The 24,278-nt window shown below is 76.1% G+C and overlaps 15 non-coding genes across 15 annotated transcripts; all 15 read right to left on the bottom strand.

Annotated features, from left to right (window-relative positions):
• Positions 1 to 477: 477 nt before the first annotated feature.
• On the bottom strand, positions 478 to 596 carry LOC129398878 (5S ribosomal RNA). Its single transcript, XR_008626755.1, has one exon. It is a non-coding gene; the product is annotated as a 5S ribosomal RNA (ribosomal RNA).
• Positions 597 to 2,090: 1,494 nt separating this feature from the next.
• Positions 2,091 to 2,209, bottom strand: LOC129398877 (5S ribosomal RNA). The gene has a single exon (XR_008626754.1). It is a non-coding gene; the product is annotated as a 5S ribosomal RNA (ribosomal RNA).
• A 1,426-nt stretch (positions 2,210 to 3,635) lies between these two features.
• LOC129398876 (5S ribosomal RNA) lies at positions 3,636 to 3,754 on the bottom strand. The gene has a single exon (XR_008626753.1). It is a non-coding gene; the product is annotated as a 5S ribosomal RNA (ribosomal RNA).
• Positions 3,755 to 5,248: 1,494 nt separating this feature from the next.
• Positions 5,249 to 5,367, bottom strand: LOC129398875 (5S ribosomal RNA). The gene has a single exon (XR_008626752.1). It is a non-coding gene; the product is annotated as a 5S ribosomal RNA (ribosomal RNA).
• Positions 5,368 to 6,861: 1,494 nt separating this feature from the next.
• Positions 6,862 to 6,980, bottom strand: LOC129398874 (5S ribosomal RNA). The gene has a single exon (XR_008626751.1). It is a non-coding gene; the product is annotated as a 5S ribosomal RNA (ribosomal RNA).
• Positions 6,981 to 8,474: 1,494 nt separating this feature from the next.
• Positions 8,475 to 8,593, bottom strand: LOC129398873 (5S ribosomal RNA). Its single transcript, XR_008626750.1, has one exon. It is a non-coding gene; the product is annotated as a 5S ribosomal RNA (ribosomal RNA).
• Positions 8,594 to 10,087: 1,494 nt separating this feature from the next.
• LOC129398872 (5S ribosomal RNA) lies at positions 10,088 to 10,206 on the bottom strand. Its single transcript, XR_008626749.1, has one exon. It is a non-coding gene; the product is annotated as a 5S ribosomal RNA (ribosomal RNA).
• Positions 10,207 to 11,700: 1,494 nt separating this feature from the next.
• On the bottom strand, positions 11,701 to 11,819 carry LOC129398871 (5S ribosomal RNA). The gene has a single exon (XR_008626748.1). It is a non-coding gene; the product is annotated as a 5S ribosomal RNA (ribosomal RNA).
• Positions 11,820 to 13,313: 1,494 nt separating this feature from the next.
• LOC129398870 (5S ribosomal RNA) lies at positions 13,314 to 13,432 on the bottom strand. The gene has a single exon (XR_008626747.1). It is a non-coding gene; the product is annotated as a 5S ribosomal RNA (ribosomal RNA).
• A 1,494-nt stretch (positions 13,433 to 14,926) lies between these two features.
• Positions 14,927 to 15,045, bottom strand: LOC129398869 (5S ribosomal RNA). The gene has a single exon (XR_008626746.1). It is a non-coding gene; the product is annotated as a 5S ribosomal RNA (ribosomal RNA).
• Positions 15,046 to 16,470: 1,425 nt separating this feature from the next.
• On the bottom strand, positions 16,471 to 16,589 carry LOC129398867 (5S ribosomal RNA). Its single transcript, XR_008626744.1, has one exon. It is a non-coding gene; the product is annotated as a 5S ribosomal RNA (ribosomal RNA).
• A 1,494-nt stretch (positions 16,590 to 18,083) lies between these two features.
• LOC129398866 (5S ribosomal RNA) lies at positions 18,084 to 18,202 on the bottom strand. The gene has a single exon (XR_008626743.1). It is a non-coding gene; the product is annotated as a 5S ribosomal RNA (ribosomal RNA).
• Positions 18,203 to 19,690: 1,488 nt separating this feature from the next.
• Positions 19,691 to 19,809, bottom strand: LOC129398865 (5S ribosomal RNA). The gene has a single exon (XR_008626742.1). It is a non-coding gene; the product is annotated as a 5S ribosomal RNA (ribosomal RNA).
• A 1,418-nt stretch (positions 19,810 to 21,227) lies between these two features.
• Positions 21,228 to 21,346, bottom strand: LOC129398864 (5S ribosomal RNA). Its single transcript, XR_008626741.1, has one exon. It is a non-coding gene; the product is annotated as a 5S ribosomal RNA (ribosomal RNA).
• Positions 21,347 to 22,839: 1,493 nt separating this feature from the next.
• On the bottom strand, positions 22,840 to 22,958 carry LOC129398863 (5S ribosomal RNA). Its single transcript, XR_008626740.1, has one exon. It is a non-coding gene; the product is annotated as a 5S ribosomal RNA (ribosomal RNA).
• Between the last annotated feature and the right edge of the window lie 1,320 nt (positions 22,959 to 24,278).

Here is a 24,278-nt window from a genome sequence, read left to right as displayed (position 1 = left end):
CACAGAGACACACCCAGAGACTCACACACAGGCACAATCAGGCCCACGCACGCACACACAAACACACACAGGCACACACACAGGCGCACGCACACAGCCCGGGCGACGTCCCTGCGGGAGGTGTCCCGCCCCGGGGTCCTCGGAGGAGGATGCCCCAGGAGGCTGCCGGTTGCGGGGCCCTGCCCCGGCCCTCCCCAGGCACAAGGCCCAGGGGCTGAGGCGGGGGTCGGGGCCCGGGGTGCACGGTCCGGGTGAGGAGCTGCCGGTGGGGTGGGATGGCTGGGCCGCAGGCCTCAGGCGAGCGGCACCACGGGGGTGGTGGCCCGGGAGGGGCCGGGGCACCTGGGTCGCGGGGGGCCGCAGGCGAAGGGCAGGACCAAGGCCAGGGGCCGGGGCCCTCCCCCGCGCCAAGGCAGAGGCCAGGGGGAGAAAATGAAAGACAGGAAGGCCCCCCCCCCGCCCCCCACGCCCGCAAAAGGCCTACAGCACCCGGTATTCCCAGGCGGTCTCCCATCCAAGTACTAACCAGGCCCGACCCTGCTTAGCTTCCGAGATCAGACGAGATCGGGCGCGTTCAGGGTGGTATGGCCGTAGACGGAGGCGTGGCTCTCCGCCGCCCTCAAGAAGCCCGGCCGCCCACCGGGCCTCCCTGCGCAGCTCGGCCCGCCTGCCACGGGATCCGCGCGGGAAAGGCCACCCGGGCGGGGGGGCGCCCAGCACCGCCCGCCAGCCAGCCTCCTCCAAGGGCGTGCGTGTGAGCCCGAGAGCCGGACACCCGCCCCCAGACGGACACACGGACACGCACACACGCACGCCGGCCGGGGCGCACCGCCCCGGCGCCCCGGCGCCCCCGCCTCCCCCCGGACCGCGTCGTGCCGCCTGCGCTCGGCCCCCAGGGGCGCACGGGGCACCGGGCCGCTTGTCTCTGCAGCGGTTCTGGGCGCAGGTGCGCGCGGCGCGGGGGCCGGGGGGCCGGGGGCGGCGTGGGGGCGTGGGCCGCGGCCGGGGAAGGCCCGCGGCCTGTCGGCTTTGCCCAGCGCCCCCGGACCCTGTCTGTCTGCGTGTGTCCGCTTCCCGGTGCGCGAGGGGTCGCGCTGCTGCACTTGGCCCGGCGGGCGCTCGGGCGCTCCTGCGGGTGGCCCAGGGCGCCGTCACGGGGCAGGCCCCGGGCCTGGCCCGGCGCCTGCGGGAATGGGAAGGTGGGGGAATCCCCTCGCGTGGGCCAGGAGACCTGGGTGCCCCTTGGCCGGGTGCTCCCCCACCGGGGCGCTCTGCACTGCGGGGCTGCGTGTGCGCGGGGCCGGGGTGCGCCTTGGGCCCCGTGGGTGCCCTGGGTGTCGCCCGAGGGCTGAAGGAGAGGGGACAGCTTGCCCGGCCTGCCACCCTCCCTCCAGGGGACCGGAGAGGCCGCAGGAGGAAGAGAGCAGGGGCTGCAGGGCAGGCGCACAGGCAGGGCCGGCGGGCCGGGGCAGGCCCAGGGGACCTCCTTCTGCGGGCGGAGCGGGGGCCGGCGGGGGCCCCACTCCACGCACACGCACACGCACACGCACACGCACATGCACACGCAGACACCTGCGCACACGCACGCGCACACACACATAGAGACACCCCCACACAGAGACACACCCAGAGACTCACACACAGGCACCATCAGGCCCACGCACGCACACACAAACACACACAGGCACACACACAGGCGCACGCACACAGCCCGGGCGACGTCCCTGCGGGAGGTGTCCCGCCCCGGGGTCCTCGGAGGAGGATGCCCCAGGAGGCTGCCGGTTGCGGGGCCCTGCCCCGGCCCTCCCCAGGCACAAGGCCCAGGGGCTGAGGCGGGGGTCGGGGCCCGGGGTGCACGGTCCGGGTGAGGAGCTGCCGGTGGGGTGGGATGGCTGGGCCGCAGGCCTCAGGCGAGCGGCACCACGGGGGTGGTGGCCCGGGAGGGGCCGGGGCACCTGGGTCGCGGGGGGCCGCAGGCGAAGGGCAGGACCAAGGCCAGGGGCCGGGGCCCTCCCCCGCGCCAAGGCAGAGGCCAGGGGGAGAAAATGAAAGACAGGAAGGCCCCCCCCCCGCCCCCCACGCCCGCAAAAGGCCTACAGCACCCGGTATTCCCAGGCGGTCTCCCATCCAAGTACTAACCAGGCCCGACCCTGCTTAGCTTCCGAGATCAGACGAGATCGGGCGCGTTCAGGGTGGTATGGCCGTAGACGGAGGCGTGGCTCTCCGCCGCCCTCAAGAAGCCCGGCCGCCCACCGGGCCTCCCTGCGCAGCTCGGCCCGCCTGCCACGGGATCCGCGCGGGAAAGGCCACCCGGGCGGGGGGGCGCCCGGCACCGCCCGCCAGCCAGCCTCCTCCAAGGGCGTGCGTGTGAGCCCGAGAGCCGGACACCCGCCCCCAGACGGACACACGGACACGCACACACGCACGCCGGCCGGGGCGCACCGCCCCGGGGCACCGGGCCGCTTGTCTCTGCAGCGGTTCTGGGCGCAGGTGCGCGCGGCGCGGGGGCCGGGGGGCCGGGGGCGGCGTGGGGGCGTGGGCCGCGGCCGCGGAAGGCCCGCGGCCGGGCGGCTTTGCCCAGCGCCCCCGGACCCTGTCTGTCTGCGTGTGTCCGCTTCCCGGTGCGCGAGGGGTCGCGCTGCTGCACTTGGCCCGGCGGGCGCTCGGGCGCTCCTGCGGGTGGCCCAGGGCGCCGTCACGGGGCAGGCCCCGGGCCTGGCCCGGCGCCTGCGGGAATGGGAAGGTGGGGGAATCCCCTCGCGTGGGCCAGGAGACCTGGGTGCCCCTTGGCCGGGTGCTCCCCCACCGGGGCGCTCTGCACTGCGGGGCTGCGTGTGCGCGGGGCCGGGGTGCGCCTTGGGCCCCGTGGGTGCCCTGGGTGTCGCCCGAGGGCTGAAGGAGAGGGGACAGCTTGCCCGGCCTGCCACCCTCCCTCCAGGGGACCGGAGAGGCCGCAGGAGGAAGAGAGCAGGGGCTGCAGGGCAGGCGCACAGGCAGGGCCGGCGGGCCGGGGCAGGCCCAGGGGACCTCCTTCTGCGGGCGGAGCGGGGGCCGGCGGGGGCCCCACTCCACGCACACGCACACGCACACGCACACGCACACGCACACGCAGACACCTGCGCACACGCACGCGCACACACACATAGAGACACCCCCACACAGAGACACACCCAGAGACTCACACACAGGCACAATCAGGCCCACGCACGCACACACAAACACACACAGGCACACACACAGGCGCACGCACACAGCCCGGGCGACGTCCCTGCGGGAGGTGTCCCGCCCCGGGGTCCTCGGAGGAGGATGCCCCAGGAGGCTGCCGGTTGCGGGGCCCTGCCCCGGCCCTCCCCAGGCACAAGGCCCAGGGGCTGAGGCGGGGGTCGGGGCCCGGGGTGCACGGTCCGGGTGAGGAGCTGCCGGTGGGGTGGGATGGCTGGGCCGCAGGCCTCAGGCGAGCGGCACCACGGGGGTGGTGGCCCGGGAGGGGCCGGGGCACCTGGGTCGCGGGGGGCCGCAGGCGAAGGGCAGGACCAAGGCCAGGGGCCGGGGCCCTCCCCCGCGCCAAGGCAGAGGCCAGGGGGAGAAAATGAAAGACAGGAAGGCCCCCCCCCCCGCCCCCCACGCCCGCAAAAGGCCTACAGCACCCGGTATTCCCAGGCGGTCTCCCATCCAAGTACTAACCAGGCCCGACCCTGCTTAGCTTCCGAGATCAGACGAGATCGGGCGCGTTCAGGGTGGTATGGCCGTAGACGGAGGCGTGGCTCTCCGCCGCCCTCAAGAAGCCCGGCCGCCCACCGGGCCTCCCTGCGCAGCTCGGCCCGCCTGCCACGGGATCCGCGCGGGAAAGGCCACCCGGGCGGGGGGGCGCCCAGCACCGCCCGCCAGCCAGCCTCCTCCAAGGGCGTGCGTGTGAGCCCGAGAGCCGGACACCCGCCCCCAGACGGACACACGGACACGCACACACGCACGCCGGCCGGGGCGCACCGCCCCGGCGCCCCCGCGCCCCCGCCTCCCCCCGGACCGCGTCGTGCCGCCTGCGCTCGGCCCCCAGGGGCGCACGGGGCACCGGGCCGCTTGTCTCTGCAGCGGTTCTGGGCGCAGGTGCGCGCGGCGCGGGGGCCGGGGGGCCGGGGGCGGCGTGGGGGCGTGGGCCGCGGCCGGGGAAGGCCCGCGGCCGGGCGGCTTTGCCCAGCGCCCCCGGACCCTGTCTGTCTGCGTGTGTCCGCTTCCCGGTGCGCGAGGGGTCGCGCTGCTGCACTTGGCCCGGCGGGCGCTCGGGCGCTCCTGCGGGTGGCCCAGGGCGCCGTCACGGGGCAGGCCCCGGGCCTGGCCCGGCGCCTGCGGGAATGGGAAGGTGGGGGAATCCCCTCGCGTGGGCCAGGAGACCTGGGTGCCCCTTGGCCGGGTGCTCCCCCACCGGGGCGCTCTGCACTGCGGGGCTGCGTGTGCGCGGGGCCGGGGTGCGCCTTGGGCCCCGTGGGTGCCCTGGGTGTCGCCCGAGGGCTGAAGGAGAGGGGACAGCTTGCCCGGCCTGCCACCCTCCCTCCAGGGGACCGGAGAGGCCGCAGGAGGAAGAGAGCAGGGGCTGCAGGGCAGGCGCACAGGCAGGGCCGGCGGGCCGGGGCAGGCCCAGGGGACCTCCTTCTGCGGGCGGAGCGGGGGCCGGCGGGGGCCCCACTCCACGCACACGCACACGCACACGCACACGCACATGCACACGCAGACACCTGCGCACACGCACGCGCACACACACATAGAGACACCCCCACACAGAGACACACCCAGAGACTCACACACAGGCACCATCAGGCCCACGCACGCACACACAAACACACACAGGCACACACACAGGCGCACGCACACAGCCCGGGCGACGTCCCTGCGGGAGGTGTCCCGCCCCGGGGTCCTCGGAGGAGGATGCCCCAGGAGGCTGCCGGTTGCGGGGCCCTGCCCCGGCCCTCCCCAGGCACAAGGCCCAGGGGCTGAGGCGGGGGTCGGGGCCCGGGGTGCACGGTCCGGGTGAGGAGCTGCCGGTGGGGTGGGATGGCTGGGCCGCAGGCCTCAGGCGAGCGGCACCACGGGGGTGGTGGCCCGGGAGGGGCCGGGGCACCTGGGTCGCGGGGGGCCGCAGGCGAAGGGCAGGACCAAGGCCAGGGGCCGGGGCCCTCCCCCGCGCCAAGGCAGAGGCCAGGGGGAGAAAATGAAAGACAGGAAGGCCCCCCCCCCGCCCCCCACGCCCGCAAAAGGCCTACAGCACCCGGTATTCCCAGGCGGTCTCCCATCCAAGTACTAACCAGGCCCGACCCTGCTTAGCTTCCGAGATCAGACGAGATCGGGCGCGTTCAGGGTGGTATGGCCGTAGACGGAGGCGTGGCTCTCCGCCGCCCTCAAGAAGCCCGGCCGCCCACCGGGCCTCCCTGCGCAGCTCGGCCCGCCTGCCACGGGATCCGCGCGGGAAAGGCCACCCGGGCGGGGGGGCGCCCGGCACCGCCCGCCAGCCAGCCTCCTCCAAGGGCGTGCGTGTGAGCCCGAGAGCCGGACACCCGCCCCCAGACGGACACACGGACACGCACACACGCACGCCGGCCGGGGCGCACCGCCCCGGCGCCCCGGCGCCCCCGCCTCCCCCCGGACCGCGTCGTGCCGCCTGCGCTCGGCCCCCAGGGGCGCACGGGGCACCGGGCCGCTTGTCTCTGCAGCGGTTCTGGGCGCAGGTGCGCGCGGCGCGGGGGCCGGGGGGCCGGGGGCGGCGTGGGGGCGTGGGCCGCGGCCGGGGAAGGCCCGCGGCCGGGCGGCTTTGCCCAGCGCCCCCGGACCCTGTCTGTCTGCGTGTGTCCGCTTCCCGGTGCGCGAGGGGTCGCGCTGCTGCACTTGGCCCGGCGGGCGCTCGGGCGCTCCTGCGGGTGGCCCAGGGCGCCGTCACGGGGCAGGCCCCGGGCCTGGCCCGGCGCCTGCGGGAATGGGAAGGTGGGGGAATCCCCTCGCGTGGGCCAGGAGACCTGGGTGCCCCTTGGCCGGGTGCTCCCCCACCGGGGCGCTCTGCACTGCGGGGCTGCGTGTGCGCGGGGCCGGGGTGCGCCTTGGGCCCCGTGGGTGCCCTGGGTGTCGCCCGAGGGCTGAAGGAGAGGGGACAGCTTGCCCGGCCTGCCACCCTCCCTCCAGGGGACCGGAGAGGCCGCAGGAGGAAGAGAGCAGGGGCTGCAGGGCAGGCGCACAGGCAGGGCCGGCGGGCCGGGGCAGGCCCAGGGGACCTCCTTCTGCGGGCGGAGCGGGGGCCGGCGGGGGCCCCACTCCACGCACACGCACACGCACACGCACACGCACATGCACACGCAGACACCTGCGCACACGCACGCGCACACACACATAGAGACACCCCCACACAGAGACACACCCAGAGACTCACACACAGGCACCATCAGGCCCACGCACGCACACACAAACACACACAGGCACACACACAGGCGCACGCACACAGCCCGGGCGACGTCCCTGCGGGAGGTGTCCCGCCCCGGGGTCCTCGGAGGAGGATGCCCCAGGAGGCTGCCGGTTGCGGGGCCCTGCCCCGGCCCTCCCCAGGCACAAGGCCCAGGGGCTGAGGCGGGGGTCGGGGCCCGGGGTGCACGGTCCGGGTGAGGAGCTGCCGGTGGGGTGGGATGGCTGGGCCGCAGGCCTCAGGCGAGCGGCACCACGGGGGTGGTGGCCCGGGAGGGGCCGGGGCACCTGGGTCGCGGGGGGCCGCAGGCGAAGGGCAGGACCAAGGCCAGGGGCCGGGGCCCTCCCCCGCGCCAAGGCAGAGGCCAGGGGGAGAAAATGAAAGACAGGAAGGCCCCCCCCCCGCCCCCCACGCCCGCAAAAGGCCTACAGCACCCGGTATTCCCAGGCGGTCTCCCATCCAAGTACTAACCAGGCCCGACCCTGCTTAGCTTCCGAGATCAGACGAGATCGGGCGCGTTCAGGGTGGTATGGCCGTAGACGGAGGCGTGGCTCTCCGCCGCCCTCAAGAAGCCCGGCCGCCCACCGGGCCTCCCTGCGCAGCTCGGCCCGCCTGCCACGGGATCCGCGCGGGAAAGGCCACCCGGGCGGGGGGGCGCCCGGCACCGCCCGCCAGCCAGCCTCCTCCAAGGGCGTGCGTGTGAGCCCGAGAGCCGGACACCCGCCCCCAGACGGACACACGGACACGCACACACGCACGCCGGCCGGGGCGCACCGCCCCGGCGCCCCGGCGCCCCCGCCTCCCCCCGGACCGCGTCGTGCCGCCTGCGCTCGGCCCCCAGGGGCGCACGGGGCACCGGGCCGCTTGTCTCTGCAGCGGTTCTGGGCGCAGGTGCGCGCGGCGCGGGGGCCGGGGGGCCGGGGGCGGCGTGGGGGCGTGGGCCGCGGCCGGGGAAGGCCCGCGGCCGGGCGGCTTTGCCCAGCGCCCCCGGACCCTGTCTGTCTGCGTGTGTCCGCTTCCCGGTGCGCGAGGGGTCGCGCTGCTGCACTTGGCCCGGCGGGCGCTCGGGCGCTCCTGCGGGTGGCCCAGGGCGCCGTCACGGGGCAGGCCCCGGGCCTGGCCCGGCGCCTGCGGGAATGGGAAGGTGGGGGAATCCCCTCGCGTGGGCCAGGAGACCTGGGTGCCCCTTGGCCGGGTGCTCCCCCACCGGGGCGCTCTGCACTGCGGGGCTGCGTGTGCGCGGGGCCGGGGTGCGCCTTGGGCCCCGTGGGTGCCCTGGGTGTCGCCCGAGGGCTGAAGGAGAGGGGACAGCTTGCCCGGCCTGCCACCCTCCCTCCAGGGGACCGGAGAGGCCGCAGGAGGAAGAGAGCAGGGGCTGCAGGGCAGGCGCACAGGCAGGGCCGGCGGGCCGGGGCAGGCCCAGGGGACCTCCTTCTGCGGGCGGAGCGGGGGCCGGCGGGGGCCCCACTCCACGCACACGCACACGCACACGCACACGCACACGCACACGCAGACACCTGCGCACACGCACGCGCACACACACATAGAGACACCCCCACACAGAGACACACCCAGAGACTCACACACAGGCACAATCAGGCCCACGCGCGCACACACAAACACACACAGGCACACACACAGGCGCACGCACACAGCCCGGCCGACGTCCCTGCGGGAGGTGTCCCGCCCCGGGGTCCTCGGAGGAGGATGCCCCAGGAGGCTGCCGGTTGCGGGGCCCTGCCCCGGCCCTCCCCAGGCACAAGGCCCAGGGGCTGAGGCGGGGGTCGGGGCCCGGGGTGCACGGTCCGGGTGAGGAGCTGCCGGTGGGGTGGGATGGCTGGGCCGCAGGCCTCAGGCGAGCGGCACCACGGGGGTGGTGGCCCGGGAGGGGCCGGGGCACCTGGGTCGCGGGGGGCCGCAGGCGAAGGGCAGGACCAAGGCCAGGGGCCGGGGCCCTCCCCCGCGCCAAGGCAGAGGCCAGGGGGAGAAAATGAAAGACAGGAAGGCCCCCCCCCCGCCCCCCACGCCCGCAAAAGGCCTACAGCACCCGGTATTCCCAGGCGGTCTCCCATCCAAGTACTAACCAGGCCCGACCCTGCTTAGCTTCCGAGATCAGACGAGATCGGGCGCGTTCAGGGTGGTATGGCCGTAGACGGAGGCGTGGCTCTCCGCCGCCCTCAAGAAGCCCGGCCGCCCACCGGGCCTCCCTGCGCAGCTCGGCCCGCCTGCCACGGGATCCGCGCGGGAAAGGCCACCCGGGCGGGGGGGCGCCCGGCACCGCCCGCCAGCCAGCCTCCTCCAAGGGCGTGCGTGTGAGCCCGAGAGCCGGACACCCGCCCCCAGACGGACACACGGACACGCACACACGCACGCCGGCCGGGGCGCACCGCCCCGGCGCCCCGGCGCCCCCGCCTCCCCCCGGACCGCGTCGTGCCGCCTGCGCTCGGCCCCCAGGGGCGCACGGGGCACCGGGCCGCTTGTCTCTGCAGCGGTTCTGGGCGCAGGTGCGCGCGGCGCGGGGGCCGGGGGGCCGGGGGCGGCGTGGGGGCGTGGGCCGCGGCCGGGGAAGGCCCGCGGCCGGGCGGCTTTGCCCAGCGCCCCCGGACCCTGTCTGTCTGCGTGTGTCCGCTTCCCGGTGCGCGAGGGGTCGCGCTGCTGCACTTGGCCCGGCGGGCGCTCGGGCGCTCCTGCGGGTGGCCCAGGGCGCCGTCACGGGGCAGGCCCCGGGCCTGGCCCGGCGCCTGCGGGAATGGGAAGGTGGGGGAATCCCCTCGCGTGGGCCAGGAGACCTGGGTGCCCCTTGGCCGGGTGCTCCCCCACCGGGGCGCTCTGCACTGCGGGGCTGCGTGTGCGCGGGGCCGGGGTGCGCCTTGGGCCCCGTGGGTGCCCTGGGTGTCGCCCGAGGGCTGAAGGAGAGGGGACAGCTTGCCCGGCCTGCCACCCTCCCTCCAGGGGACCGGAGAGGCCGCAGGAGGAAGAGAGCAGGGGCTGCAGGGCAGGCGCACAGGCAGGGCCGGCGGGCCGGGGCAGGCCCAGGGGACCTCCTTCTGCGGGCGGAGCGGGGGCCGGCGGGGGCCCCACTCCACGCACACGCACACGCACACGCACACGCACACGCACACGCAGACACCTGCGCACACGCACGCGCACACACACATAGAGACACCCCCACACAGAGACACACCCAGAGACTCACACACAGGCACAATCAGGCCCACGCACGCACACACAAACACACACAGGCACACACACAGGCGCACGCACACAGCCCGGGCGACGTACCTGCGGGAGGTGTCCCGCCCCGGGGTCCTCGGAGGAGGATGCCCCAGGAGGCTGCCGGTTGCGGGGCCCTGCCCCGGCCCTCCCCAGGCACAAGGCCCAGGGGCTGAGGCGGGGGTCGGGGCCCGGGGTGCACGGTCCGGGTGAGGAGCTGCCGGTGGGGTGGGATGGCTGGGCCGCAGGCCTCAGGCGAGCGGCACCACGGGGGTGGTGGCCCGGGAGGGGCCGGGGCACCTGGGTCGCGGGGGGCCGCAGGCGAAGGGCAGGACCAAGGCCAGGGGCCGGGGCCCTCCCCCGCGCCAAGGCAGAGGCCAGGGGGAGAAAATGAAAGACAGGAAGGCCCCCCCCCCGCCCCCCACGCCCGCAAAAGGCCTACAGCACCCGGTATTCCCAGGCGGTCTCCCATCCAAGTACTAACCAGGCCCGACCCTGCTTAGCTTCCGAGATCAGACGAGATCGGGCGCGTTCAGGGTGGTATGGCCGTAGACGGAGGCGTGGCTCTCCGCCGCCCTCAAGAAGCCCGGCCGCCCACCGGGCCTCCCTGCGCAGCTCGGCCCGCCTGCCACGGGATCCGCGCGGGAAAGGCCACCCGGGCGGGGGGGCGCCCGGCACCGCCCGCCAGCCAGCCTCCTCCAAGGGCGTGCGTGTGAGCCCGAGAGCCGGACACCCGCCCCCAGACGGACACACGGACACGCACACACGCACGCCGGCCGGGGCGCACCGCCCCGGCGCCCCGGCGCCCCCGCCTCCCCCCGGACCGCGTCGTGCCGCCTGCGCTCGGCCCCCAGGGGCGCACGGGGCACCGGGCCGCTTGTCTCTGCAGCGGTTCTGGGCGCAGGTGCGCGCGGCGCGGGGGCCGGGGGGCCGGGGGCGGCGTGGGGGCGTGGGCCGCGGCCGGGGAAGGCCCGCGGCCGGGCGGCTTTGCCCAGCGCCCCCGGACCCTGTCTGTCTGCGTGTGTCCGCTTCCCGGTGCGCGAGGGGTCGCGCTGCTGCACTTGGCCCGGCGGGCGCTCGGGCGCTCCTGCGGGTGGCCCAGGGCGCCGTCACGGGGCAGGCCCCGGGCCTGGCCCGGCGCCTGCGGGAATGGGAAGGTGGGGGAATCCCCTCGCGTGGGCCAGGAGACCTGGGTGCCCCTTGGCCGGGTGCTCCCCCACCGGGGCGCTCTGCACTGCGGGGCTGCGTGTGCGCGGGGCCGGGGTGCGCCTTGGGCCCCGTGGGTGCCCTGGGTGTCGCCCGAGGGCTGAAGGAGAGGGGACAGCTTGCCCGGCCTGCCACCCTCCCTCCAGGGGACCGGAGAGGCCGCAGGAGGAAGAGAGCAGGGGCTGCAGGGCAGGCGCACAGGCAGGGCCGGCGGGCCGGGGCAGGCCCAGGGGACCTCCTTCTGCGGGCGGAGCGGGGGCCGGCGGGGGCCCCACTCCACGCACACGCACACGCACACGCACACGCACATGCACACGCAGACACCTGCGCACACGCACGCGCACACACACATAGAGACACCCCCACACAGAGACACACCCAGAGACTCACACACAGGCACCATCAGGCCCACGCACGCACACACAAACACACACAGGCACACACACAGGCGCACGCACACAGCCCGGGCGACGTCCCTGCGGGAGGTGTCCCGCCCCGGGGTCCTCGGAGGAGGATGCCCCAGGAGGCTGCCGGTTGCGGGGCCCTGCCCCGGCCCTCCCCAGGCACAAGGCCCAGGGGCTGAGGCGGGGGTCGGGGCCCGGGGTGCACGGTCCGGGTGAGGAGCTGCCGGTGGGGTGGGATGGCTGGGCCGCAGGCCTCAGGCGAGCGGCACCACGGGGGTGGTGGCCCGGGAGGGGCCGGGGCACCTGGGTCGCGGGGGGCCGCAGGCGAAGGGCAGGACCAAGGCCAGGGGCCGGGGCCCTCCCCCGCGCCAAGGCAGAGGCCAGGGGGAGAAAATGAAAGACAGGAAGGCCCCCCCCCCGCCCCCCACGCCCGCAAAAGGCCTACAGCACCCGGTATTCCCAGGCGGTCTCCCATCCAAGTACTAACCAGGCCCGACCCTGCTTAGCTTCCGAGATCAGACGAGATCGGGCGCGTTCAGGGTGGTATGGCCGTAGACGGAGGCGTGGCTCTCCGCCGCCCTCAAGAAGCCCGGCCGCCCACCGGGCCTCCCTGCGCAGCTCGGCCCGCCTGCCACGGGATCCGCGCGGGAAAGGCCACCCGGGCGGGGGGGCGCCCGGCACCGCCCGCCAGCCAGCCTCCTCCAAGGGCGTGCGTGTGAGCCCGAGAGCCGGACACCCGCCCCCAGACGGACACACGGACACGCACACACGCACGCCGGCCGGGGCGCACCGCCCCGGCGCCCCGGCGCCCCCGCCTCCCCCCGGACCGCGTCGTGCCGCCTGCGCTCGGCCCCCAGGGGCGCACGGGGCACCGGGCCGCTTGTCTCTGCAGCGGTTCTGGGCGCAGGTGCGCGCGGCGCGGGGGCCGGGGGGCCGGGGGCGGCGTGGGGGCGTGGGCCGCGGCCGGGGAAGGCCCGCGGCCGGGCGGCTTTGCCCAGCGCCCCCGGACCCTGTCTGTCTGCGTGTGTCCGCTTCCCGGTGCGCGAGGGGTCGCGCTGCTGCACTTGGCCCGGCGGGCGCTCGGGCGCTCCTGCGGGTGGCCCAGGGCGCCGTCACGGGGCAGGCCCCGGGCCTGGCCCGGCGCCTGCGGGAATGGGAAGGTGGGGGAATCCCCTCGCGTGGGCCAGGAGACCTGGGTGCCCCTTGGCCGGGTGCTCCCCCACCGGGGCGCTCTGCACTGCGGGGCTGCGTGTGCGCGGGGCCGGGGTGCGCCTTGGGCCCCGTGGGTGCCCTGGGTGTCGCCCGAGGGCTGAAGGAGAGGGGACAGCTTGCCCGGCCTGCCACCCTCCCTCCAGGGGACCGGAGAGGCCGCAGGAGGAAGAGAGCAGGGGCTGCAGGGCAGGCGCACAGGCAGGGCCGGCGGGCCGGGGCAGGCCCAGGGGACCTCCTTCTGCGGGCGGAGCGGGGGCCGGCGGGGGCCCCACTCCACGCACACGCACACGCACACGCACACGCACACGCACACGCAGACACCTGCGCACACGCACGCGCACACACACATAGAGACACCCCCACACAGAGACACACCCAGAGACTCACACACAGGCACAATCAGGCCCACGCGCGCACACACAAACACACACAGGCACACACACAGGCGCACGCACACAGCCCGGCCGACGTCCCTGCGGGAGGTGTCCCGCCCCGGGGTCCTCGGAGGAGGATGCCCCAGGAGGCTGCCGGTTGCGGGGCCCTGCCCCGGCCCTCCCCAGGCACAAGGCCCAGGGGCTGAGGCGGGGGTCGGGGCCCGGGGTGCACGGTCCGGGTGAGGAGCTGCCGGTGGGGTGGGATGGCTGGGCCGCAGGCCTCAGGCGAGCGGCACCACGGGGGTGGTGGCCCGGGAGGGGCCGGGGCACCTGGGTCGCGGGGGGCCGCAGGCGAAGGGCAGGACCAAGGCCAGGGGCCGGGGCCCTCCCCCGCGCCAAGGCAGAGGCCAGGGGGAGAAAATGAAAGACAGGAAGGCCCCCCCCCCGCCCCCCACGCCCGCAAAAGGCCTACAGCACCCGGTATTCCCAGGCGGTCTCCCATCCAAGTACTAACCAGGCCCGACCCTGCTTAGCTTCCGAGATCAGACGAGATCGGGCGCGTTCAGGGTGGTATGGCCGTAGACGGAGGCGTGGCTCTCCGCCGCCCTCAAGAAGCCCGGCCGCCCACCGGGCCTCCCTGCGCAGCTCGGCCCGCCTGCCACGGGATCCGCGCGGGAAAGGCCACCCGGGCGGGGGGGCGCCCGGCACCGCCCGCCAGCCAGCCTCCTCCAAGGGCGTGCGTGTGAGCCCGAGAGCCGGACACCCGCCCCCAGACGGACACACGGACACGCACACACGCACGCCGGCCGGGGCGCACCGCCCCGGCGCCCCGGCGCCCCCGCCTCCCCCCGGACCGCGTCGTGCCGCCTGCGCTCGGCCCCCAGGGGCGCACGGGGCACCGGGCCGCTTGTCTCTGCAGCGGTTCTGGGCGCAGGTGCGCGCGGCGCGGGGGCCGGGGGGCCGGGGGCGGCGTGGGGGCGTGGGCCGCGGCCGGGGAAGGCCCGCGGCCGGGCGGCTTTGCCCAGCGCCCCCGGACCCTGTCTGTCTGCGTGTGTCCGCTTCCCGGTGCGCGAGGGGTCGCGCTGCTGCACTTGGCCCGGCGGGCGCTCGGGCGCTCCTGCGGGTGGCCCAGGGCGCCGTCACGGGGCAGGCCCCGGGCCTGGCCCGGCGCCTGCGGGAATGGGAAGGTGGGGGAATCCCCTCGCGTGGGCCAGGAGACCTGGGTGCCCCTTGGCCGGGTGCTCCCCCACCGGGGCGCTCTGCACTGCGGGGCTGCGTGTGCGCGGGGCCGGGGTGCGCCTTGGGCCCCGTGGGTGCCCTGGGTGTCGCCCGAGGGCTGAAGGAGAGGGGACAGCTTGCCCGGCCTGCCACCCTCCCTCCAGGGGACCGGAGAGGCCGCAGGAGGAAGAGAGCAGGGGCTGCAGGGCAGGCGCACAGGCAGGGCCGGCGGGCCGGGGCAGGCCCAGGGGACCTCCTTCTGCGGGCGGAGCGGGGGCCGGCGGGGGCCCCACTCCACGCACACGCACACGCACACGCACACGCACACGCACACGCAGACACCTGCGCACACGCACGCGCACACACACATAGAGACACCCCCACACAGAGACACACCCAGAGACTCACACACAGGCACAATCAGGCCCACGCACGCACACACAAACACACACAGGCACACACACAGGCGCACGCACACAGCCCGGGCGACGTACCTGCGGGAGGTGTCCCGCCCCGGGGTCCTCGGAGGAGGATGCCCCAGGAGGCTGCCGGTTGCGGGGCCCTGCCCCGGCCCTCCCCAGGCACAAGGCCCAGGGGCTGAGGCGGGGGTCGGGGCCCGGGGTGCACGGTCCGGGTGAGGAGCTGCCGGTGGGGTGGGATGGCTGGGCCGCAGGCCTCAGGCGAGCGGCACCACGGGGGTGGTGGCCCGGGAGGGGCCGGGGCACCTGGGTCGCGGGGGGCCGCAGGCGAAGGGCAGGACCAAGGCCAGGGGCCGGGGCCCTCCCCCGCGCCAAGGCAGAGGCCAGGGGGAGAAAATGAAAGACAGGAAGGCCCCCCCCCCGCCCCCCACGCCCGCAAAAGGCCTACAGCACCCGGTATTCCCAGGCGGTCTCCCATCCAAGTACTAACCAGGCCCGACCCTGCTTAGCTTCCGAGATCAGACGAGATCGGGCGCGTTCAGGGTGGTATGGCCGTAGACGGAGGCGTGGCTCTCCGCCGCCCTCAAGAAGCCCGGCCGCCCACCGGGCCTCCCTGCGCAGCTCGGCCCGCCTGCCACGGGATCCGCGCGGGAAAGGCCACCCGGGCGGGGGGGCGCCCGGCACCGCCCGCCAGCCAGCCTCCTCCAAGGGCGTGCGTGTGAGCCCGAGAGCCGGACACCCGCCCCCAGACGGACACACGGACACGCACACACGCACGCCGGCCGGGGCGCACCGCCCCGGGGCACCGGGCCGCTTGTCTCTGCAGCGGTTCTGGGCGCAGGTGCGCGCGGCGCGGGGGCCGGGGGGCCGGGGGCGGCGTGGGGGCGTGGGCCGCGGCCGGGGAAGGCCCGCGGCCGGGCGGCTTTGCCCAGCGCCCCCGGACCCTGTCTGTCTGCGTGTGTCCGCTTCCCGGTGCGCGAGGGGTCGCGCTGCTGCACTTGGCCCGGCGGGCGCTCGGGCGCTCCTGCGGGTGGCCCAGGGCGCCGTCACGGGGCAGGCCCCGGGCCTGGCCCGGCGCCTGCGGGAATGGGAAGGTGGGGGAATCCCCTCGCGTGGGCCAGGAGACCTGGGTGCCCCTTGGCCGGGTGCTCCCCCACCGGGGCGCTCTGCACTGCGGGGCTGCGTGTGCGCGGGGCCGGGGTGCGCCTTGGGCCCCGTGGGTGCCCTGGGTGTCGCCCGAGGGCTGAAGGAGAGGGGACAGCTTGCCCGGCCTGCCACCCTCCCTCCAGGGGACCGGAGAGGCCGCAGGAGGAAGAGAGCAGGGGCTGCAGGGCAGGCGCACAGGCAGGGCCGGCGGGCCGGGGCAGGCCCAGGGGACCTCCTTCTGCGGGCGGAGCGGGGGCCGGCGGGGGCCCCACTCCACGCACACGCACACGCACACGCACACGCACACGCACACGCAGACACCTGCGCACACGCACGCGCACACACACATAGAGACACCCCCACACAGAGACACACCCAGAGACTCACACACAGGCACAATCAGGCCCACGCACGCACACACAAACACACACAGGCACACACACAGGCGCACGCACACAGCCCGGGCGACGTCCCTGCGGGAGGTGTCCCGCCCCGGGGTCCTCGGAGGAGGATGCCCCAGGAGGCTGCCGGTTGCGGGGCCCTGCCCCGGCCCTCCCCAGGCACAAGGCCCAGGGGCTGAGGCGGGGGTCGGGGCCCGGGGTGCACGGTCCGGGTGAGGAGCTGCCGGTGGGGTGGGATGGCTGGGCCGCAGGCCTCAGGCGAGCGGCACCACGGGGGTGGTGGCCCGGGAGGGGCCGGGGCACCTGGGTCGCGGGGGGCCGCAGGCGAAGGGCAGGACCAAGGCCAGGGGCCGGGGCCCTCCCCCGCGCCAAGGCAGAGGCCAGGGGGAGAAAATGAAAGACAGGAAGGCCCCCCCCCCGCCCCCCACGCCCGCAAAAGGCCTACAGCACCCGGTATTCCCAGGCGGTCTCCCATCCAAGTACTAACCAGGCCCGACCCTGCTTAGCTTCCGAGATCAGACGAGATCGGGCGCGTTCAGGGTGGTATGGCCGTAGACGGAGGCGTGGCTCTCCGCCGCCCTCAAGAAGCCCGGCCGCCCACCGGGCCTCCCTGCGCAGCTCGGCCCGCCTGCCACGGGATCCGCGCGGGAAAGGCCACCCGGGCGGGGGGGCGCCCGGCACCGCCCGCCAGCCAGCCTCCTCCAAGGGCGTGCGTGTGAGCCCGAGAGCCGGACACCCGCCCCCAGACGGACACACGGACACGCACACACGCACGCCGGCCGGGGCGCACCGCCCCGGCGCCCCGGCGCCCCCGCCTCCCCCCGGACCGCGTCGTGCCGCCTGCGCTCGGCCCCCAGGGGCGCACGGGGCACCGGGCCGCTTGTCTCTGCAGCGGTTCTGGGCGCAGGTGCGCGCGGCGCGGGGGCCGGGGGGCCGGGGGCGGCGTGGGGGCGTGGGCCGCGGCCGGGGAAGGCCCGCGGCCGGGCGGCTTTGCCCAGCGCCCCCGGACCCTGTCTGTCTGCGTGTGTCCGCTTCCCGGTGCGCGAGGGGTCGCGCTGCTGCACTTGGCCCGGCGGGCGCTCGGGCGCTCCTGCGGGTGGCCCAGGGCGCCGTCACGGGGCAGGCCCCGGGCCTGGCCCGGCGCCTGCGGGAATGGGAAGGTGGGGGAATCCCCTCGCGTGGGCCAGGAGACCTGGGTGCCCCTTGGCCGGGTGCTCCCCCACCGGGGCGCTCTGCACTGCGGGGCTGCGTGTGCGCGGGGCCGGGGTGCGCCTTGGGCCCCGTGGGTGCCCTGGGTGTCGCCCGAGGGCTGAAGGAGAGGGGACAGCTTGCCCGGCCTGCCACCCTCCCTCCAGGGGACCGGAGAGGCCGCAGGAGGAAGAGAGCAGGGGCTGCAGGGCAGGCGCACAGGCAGGGCCGGCGGGCCGGGGCAGGCCCAGGGGACCTCCTTCTGCGGGCGGAGCGGGGGCCGGCGGGGGCCCCACTCCACGCACACGCACACGCACACGCACACGCACACGCACACGCAGACACCTGCGCACACGCACGCGCACACACACATAGAGACACCCCCACACAGAGACACACCCAGAGACTCACACACAGGCACAATCAGGCCCACGCGCGCACACACAAACACACACAGGCACACACACAGGCGCACGCACACAGCCCGGGCGACGTCCCTGCGGGAGGTGTCCCGCCCCGGGGTCCTCGGAGGAGGATGCCCCAGGAGGCTGCCGGTTGCGGGGCCCTGCCCCGGCCCTCCCCAGGCACAAGGCCCAGGGGCTGAGGCGGGGGTCGGGGCCCGGGGTGCACGGTCCGGGTGAGGAGCTGCCGGTGGGGTGGGATGGCTGGGCCGCAGGCCTCAGGCGAGCGGCACCACGGGGGTGGTGGCCCGGGAGGGGCCGGGGCACCTGGGTCGCGGGGGGCCGCAGGCGAAGGGCAGGACCAAGGCCAGGGGCCGGGGCCCTCCCCCGCGCCAAGGCAGAGGCCAGGGGGAGAAAATGAAAGACAGGAAGGCCCCCCCCCCGCCCCCCACGCCCGCAAAAGGCCTACAGCACCCGGTATTCCCAGGCGGTCTCCCATCCAAGTACTAACCAGGCCCGACCCTGCTTAGCTTCCGAGATCAGACGAGATCGGGCGCGTTCAGGGTGGTATGGCCGTAGACGGAGGCGTGGCTCTCCGCCGCCCTCAAGAAGCCCGGCCGCCCACCGGGCCTCCCTGCGCAGCTCGGCCCGCCTGCCACGGGATCCGCGCGGGAAAGGCCACCCGGGCGGGGGGGCGCCCGGCACCGCCCGCCAGCCAGCCTCCTCCAAGGGCGTGCGTGTGAGCCCGAGAGCCGGACACCCGCCCCCAGACGGACACACGGACACGCACACACGCACGCCGGCCGGGGCGCACCGCCCCGGCGCCCCGGCGCCCCCGCCTCCCCCCGGACCGCGTCGTGCCGCCTGCGCTCGGCCCCCAGGGGCGCACGGGGCACCGGGCCGCTTGTCTCTGCAGCGGTTCTGGGCGCAGGTGCGCGCGGCGCGGGGGCCGGGGGGCCGGGGGCGGCGTGGGGGCGTGGGCCGCGGCCGGGGAAGGCCCGCGGCCGGGCGGCTTTGCCCAGCGCCCCCGGACCCTGTCTGTCTGCGTGTGTCCGCTTCCCGGTGCGCGAGGGGTCGCGCTGCTGCACTTGGCCCGGCGGGCGCTCGGGCGCTCCTGCGGGTGGCCCAGGGCGCCGTCACGGGGCAGGCCCCGGGCCTGGCCCGGCGCCTGCGGGAATGGGAAGGTGGGGGAATCCCCTCGCGTGGGCCAGGAGACCTGGGTGCCCCTTGGCCGGGTGCTCCCCCACCGGGGCGCTCTGCACTGCGGGGCTGCGTGTGCGCGGGGCCGGGGTGCGCCTTGGGCCCCGTGGGTGCCCTGGGTGTCGCCCGAGGGCTGAAGGAGAGGGGACAGCTTGCCCGGCCTGCCACCCTCCCTCCAGGGGACCGGAGAGGCCGCAGGAGGAAGAGAGCAGGGGCTGCAGGGCAGGCGCACAGGCAGGGCCGGCGGGCCGGGGCAGGCCCAGGGGACCTCCTTCTGCGGGCGGAGCGGGGGCCGGCGGGGGCCCCACTCCACGCACACGCACACGCACACGCACACGCACACGCAGACACCTGCGCACACGCACGCGCACACACACATAGAGACACCCCCACACAGAGACACACCCAGAGACTCACACACAGGCACAATCAGGCCCACGCACGCACACACAAACACACACAGGCACACACACAGGCGCACGCACACAGCCCGGGCGACGTCCCTGCGGGAGGTGTCCCGCCCCGGGGTCCTCGGAGGAGGATGCCCCAGGAGGCTGCCGGTTGCGGGGCCCTGCCCCGGCCCTCCCCAGGCACAAGGCCCAGGGGCTGAGGCGGGGGTCGGGGCCCGGGGTGCACGGTCCGGGTGAGGAGCTGCCGGTGGGGTGGGATGGCTGGGCCGCAGGCCTCAGGCGAGCGGCACCACGGGGGTGGTGGCCCGGGAGGGGCCGGGGCACCTGGGTCGCGGGGGGCCGCAGGCGAAGGGCAGGACCAAGGCCAGGGGCCGGGGCCCTCCCCCGCGCCAAGGCAGAGGCCAGGGGGAGAAAATGAAAGACAGGAAGGCCCCCCCCCCGCCCCCCACGCCCGCAAAAGGCCTACAGCACCCGGTATTCCCAGGCGGTCTCCCATCCAAGTACTAACCAGGCCCGACCCTGCTTAGCTTCCGAGATCAGACGAGATCGGGCGCGTTCAGGGTGGTATGGCCGTAGACGGAGGCGTGGCTCTCCGCCGCCCTCAAGAAGCCCGGCCGCCCACCGGGCCTCCCTGCGCAGCTCGGCCCGCCTGCCACGGGATCCGCGCGGGAAAGGCCACCCGGGCGGGGGGGCGCCCGGCACCGCCCGCCAGCCAGCCTCCTCCAAGGGCGTGCGTGTGAGCCCGAGAGCCGGACACCCGCCCCCAGACGGACACACGGACACGCACACACGCACGCCGGCCGGGGCGCACCGCCCCGGGGCACCGGGCCGCTTGTCTCTGCAGCGGTTCTGGGCGCAGGTGCGCGCGGCGCGGGGGCCGGGGGGCCGGGGGCGGCGTGGGGGCGTGGGCCGCGGCCGGGGAAGGCCCGCGGCCGGGCGGCTTTGCCCAGCGCCCCCGGACCCTGTCTGTCTGCGTGTGTCCGCTTCCCGGTGCGCGAGGGGTCGCGCTGCTGCACTTGGCCCGGCGGGCGCTCGGGCGCTCCTGCGGGTGGCCCAGGGCGCCGTCACGGGGCAGGCCCCGGGCCTGGCCCGGCGCCTGCGGGAATGGGAAGGTGGGGGAATCCCCTCGCGTGGGCCAGGAGACCTGGGTGCCCCTTGGCCGGGTGCTCCCCCACCGGGGCGCTCTGCACTGCGGGGCTGCGTGTGCGCGGGGCCGGGGTGCGCCTTGGGCCCCGTGGGTGCCCTGGGTGTCGCCCGAGGGCTGAAGGAGAGGGGACAGCTTGCCCGGCCTGCCACCCTCCCTCCAGGGGACCGGAGAGGCCGCAGGAGGAAGAGAGCAGGGGCTGCAGGGCAGGCGCACAGGCAGGGCCGGCGGGCCGGGGCAGGCCCAGGGGACCTCCTTCTGCGGGCGGAGCGGGGGCCGGCGGGGGCCCCACTCCACGCACACGCACACGCACACGCACACGCACACGCAGACACCTGCGCACACGCACGCGCACACACACATAGAGACACCCCCACACAGAGACACACCCAGAGACTCACACACAGGCACCATCAGGCCCACGCGCGCACACACAAACACACACAGGCACACACACAGGCGCACGCACACAGCCCGGGCGACGTCCCTGCGGGAGGTGTCCCGCCCCGGGGTCCTCGGAGGAGGATGCCCCAGGAGGCTGCCGGTTGCGGGGCCCTGCCCCGGCCCTCCCCAGGCACAAGGCCCAGGGGCTGAGGCGGGGGTCGGGGCCCGGGGTGCACGGTCCGGGTGAGGAGCTGCCGGTGGGGTGGGATGGCTGGGCCGCAGGCCTCAGGCGAGCGGCACCACGGGGGTGGTGGCCCGGGAGGGGCCGGGGCACCTGGGTCGCGGGGGGCCGCAGGCGAAGGGCAGGACCAAGGCCAGGGGCCGGGGCCCTCCCCCGCGCCAAGGCAGAGGCCAGGGGGAGAAAATGAAAGACAGGAAGGCCCCCCCCCGCCCCCCACGCCCGCAAAAGGCCTACAGCACCCGGTATTCCCAGGCGGTCTCCCATCCAAGTACTAACCAGGCCCGACCCTGCTTAGCTTCCGAGATCAGACGAGATCGGGCGCGTTCAGGGTGGTATGGCCGTAGACGGAGGCGTGGCTCTCCGCCGCCCTCAAGAAGCCCGGCCGCCCACCGGGCCTCCCTGCGCAGCTCGGCCCGCCTGCCACGGGATCCGCGCGGGAAAGGCCACCCGGGCGGGGGGGCGCCCGGCACCGCCCGCCAGCCAGCCTCCTCCAAGGGCGTGCGTGTGAGCCCGAGAGCTGGACACCCGCCCCCAGACGGACACACGGACACGCACACACGCACGCCGGCCGGGGCGCACCGCCCCGGCGCCCCGGCGCCCCCGCCTCCCCCCGGACCGCGTCGGGCCGCCTGCGCTCGGCCCCCAGGGGCGCACGGGGCACCGGGCCGCTTGTCTCTGCAGCGGTTCTGGGCGCAGGTGCGCGCGGCGCGGGGGCCGGGGGGCCGGGGGCGGCGTGGGGGCGTGGGCCGCGGCCGGGGAAGGCCCGCGGCCGGGCGGCTTTGCCCAGCGCCCCCGGACCCTGTCTGTCTGCGTGTGTCCGCTTCCCGGTGCGCGAGGGGTCGCGCTGCTGCACTTGGCCCGGCGGGCGCTCGGGCGCTCCTGCGGGTGGCCCAGGGCGCCGTCACGGGGCAGGCCCCGGGCCTGGCCCGGCGCCTGCGGGAATGGGAAGGTGGGGGAATCCCCTCGCGTGGGCCAGGAGACCTGGGTGCCCCTAGGCCGGGTGCTCCCCCACCGGGGCGCTCTGCACTGCGGGGCTGCGTGTGCGCGGGGCCGGGGTGCGCCTTGGGCCCCGTGGGTGCCCTGGGTGTCGCCCGAGGGCTGAAGGAGAGGGGACAGCTTGCCCGGCCTGCCACCCTCCCTCCAGGGGACCGGAGAGGCCGCAGGAGGAAGAGAGCAGGGGCTGCAGGGCAGGCGCACAGGCAGGGCCGGCGGGCCGGGGCAGGCCCAGGGGACCTCCTTCTGCGGGCGGAGCGGGGGCCGGCGGGGGCCCCACTCCACGCACACGCACACGCACACGCACACGCACACGCACACGCAGACACCTGCGCACACGCACGCGCACACACACATAGAGACACCCCCACACAGAGACACACCCAGAGACTCACACACAGGCACCATCAGGCCCACGCGCGCACACACAAACACACACAGGCACACACACAGGCGCACGCACACAGCCCGGGCGACGTCCCTGCGGGAGGTGTCCCGCCCCGGGGTCCTCGGAGGAGGATGCCCCAGGAGGCTGCCGGTTGCGGGGCCCTGCCCCGGCCCTCCCCAGGCACAAGGCCCAGGGGCTGAGGCGGGGGTCGGGGCCCGGGGTGCACGGTCCGGGTGAGGAGCTGCCGGTGGGGTGGGATGGCTGGGCCGCAGGCCTCAGGCGAGCGGCACCACGGGGGTGGTGGCCCGGGAGGGGCCGGGGCACCTGGGTCGCGGGGGGCCGCAGGCGAAGGGCAGGACCAAGGCCAGGGGCCGGGGCCCTCCCCCGCGCCAAGGCAGAGGCCAGGGGGAGAAAATGAAAGACAGGAAGGCCCCCCCCCGCCCCCCACGCCCGCAAAAGGCCTACAGCACCCGGTATTCCCAGGCGGTCTCCCATCCAAGTACTAACCAGGCCCGACCCTGCTTAGCTTCCGAGATCAGACGAGATCGGGCGCGTTCAGGGTGGTATGGCCGTAGACGGAGGCGTGGCTCTCCGCCGCCCTCAAGAAGCCCGGCCGCCCACCGGGCCTCCCTGCGCAGCTCGGCCCGCCTGCCACGGGATCCGCGCGGGAAAGGCCACCCGGGCGGGGGGGCGCCCGGCACCGCCCGCCAGCCAGCCTCCTCCAAGGGCGTGCGTGTGAGCCCGAGAGCCGGACACCCGCCCCCAGACGGACACACGGACACGCACACACGCACGCCGGCCGGGGCGCACCGCCCCGGCGCCCCGGCGCCCCCGCCTCCCCCCGGACCGCGTCGTGCCGCCTGCGCTCGGCCCCCAGGGGCGCACGGGGCACCGGGCCGCTTGTCTCTGCAGCGGTTCTGGGCGCAGGTGCGCGCGGCGCGGGGGCCGGGGGGCCGGGGGCGGCGTGGGGGCGTGGGCCGCGGCCGGGGAAGGCCCGCGGCCGGGCGGCTTTGCCCAGCGCCCCCGGACCCTGTCTGTCTGCGTGTGTCCGCTTCCCGGTGCGCGAGGGGTCGCGCTGCTGCACTTGGCCCGGCGGGCGCTCGGGCGCTCCTGCGGGTGGCCCAGGGCGCCGTCACGGGGCAGGCCCCGGGCCTGGCCCGGCGCCTGCGGGAATGGGAAGGTGGGGGAATCCCCTCGCGTGGGCCAGGAGACCTGGGTGCCCCTTGGCCGGGTGCTCCCCCACCGGGGCGCTCTGCACTGCGGGGCTGCGTGTGCGCGGGGCCGGGGTGCGCCTTGGGCCCCGTGGGTGCCCTGGGTGTCGCCCGAGGGCTGAAGGAGAGGGGACAGCTTGCCCGGCCTGCCACCCTCCCTCCAGGGGACCGGAGAGGCCGCAGGAGGAAGAGAGCAGGGGCTGCAGGGCAGGCGCACAGGCAGGGCCGGCGGGCCGGGGCAGGCCCAGGGGACCTCCTTCTGCGGGCGGAGCGGGGGCCGGCGGGGGCCCCACTCCACGCACACGCACACGCACACGCACACGCAGACACCTGCGCACACGCACGCGCACACACACATAGAGACACCCACACACAGAGACACACCCAGAGACTCACACACAGGCACCATCAGGCCCACGCACGCACACACAAACACACACAGGCACACACACAGGCGCACGCACACAGCCCGGGCGACGTCCCTGCGGGAGGTGTCCCGCCCCGGGGTCCTCGGAGGAGGATGCCCCAGGAGGCTGCCGGTTGCGGGGCCCTGCCCCGGCCCTCCCCAGGCACAAGGCCCAGGGGCTGAGGCGGGGGTCGGGGCCCGGGGTGCACGGTCCGGGTGAGGAGCTGCCGGTGGGGTGGGATGGCTGGGCCGCAGGCCTCAGGCGAGCGGCACCACGGGG

Source organism: Sorex araneus, chromosome 9, assembly GCF_027595985.1.
Source record: "Sorex araneus isolate mSorAra2 chromosome 9, mSorAra2.pri, whole genome shotgun sequence".
Taxonomy (NCBI): Eukaryota; Metazoa; Chordata; class Mammalia; order Eulipotyphla; family Soricidae; genus Sorex; species Sorex araneus.
The sequence above is the reverse complement of the archived record's forward strand: the minus strand, read 5'-3'. Positions and strand labels throughout refer to the sequence as shown.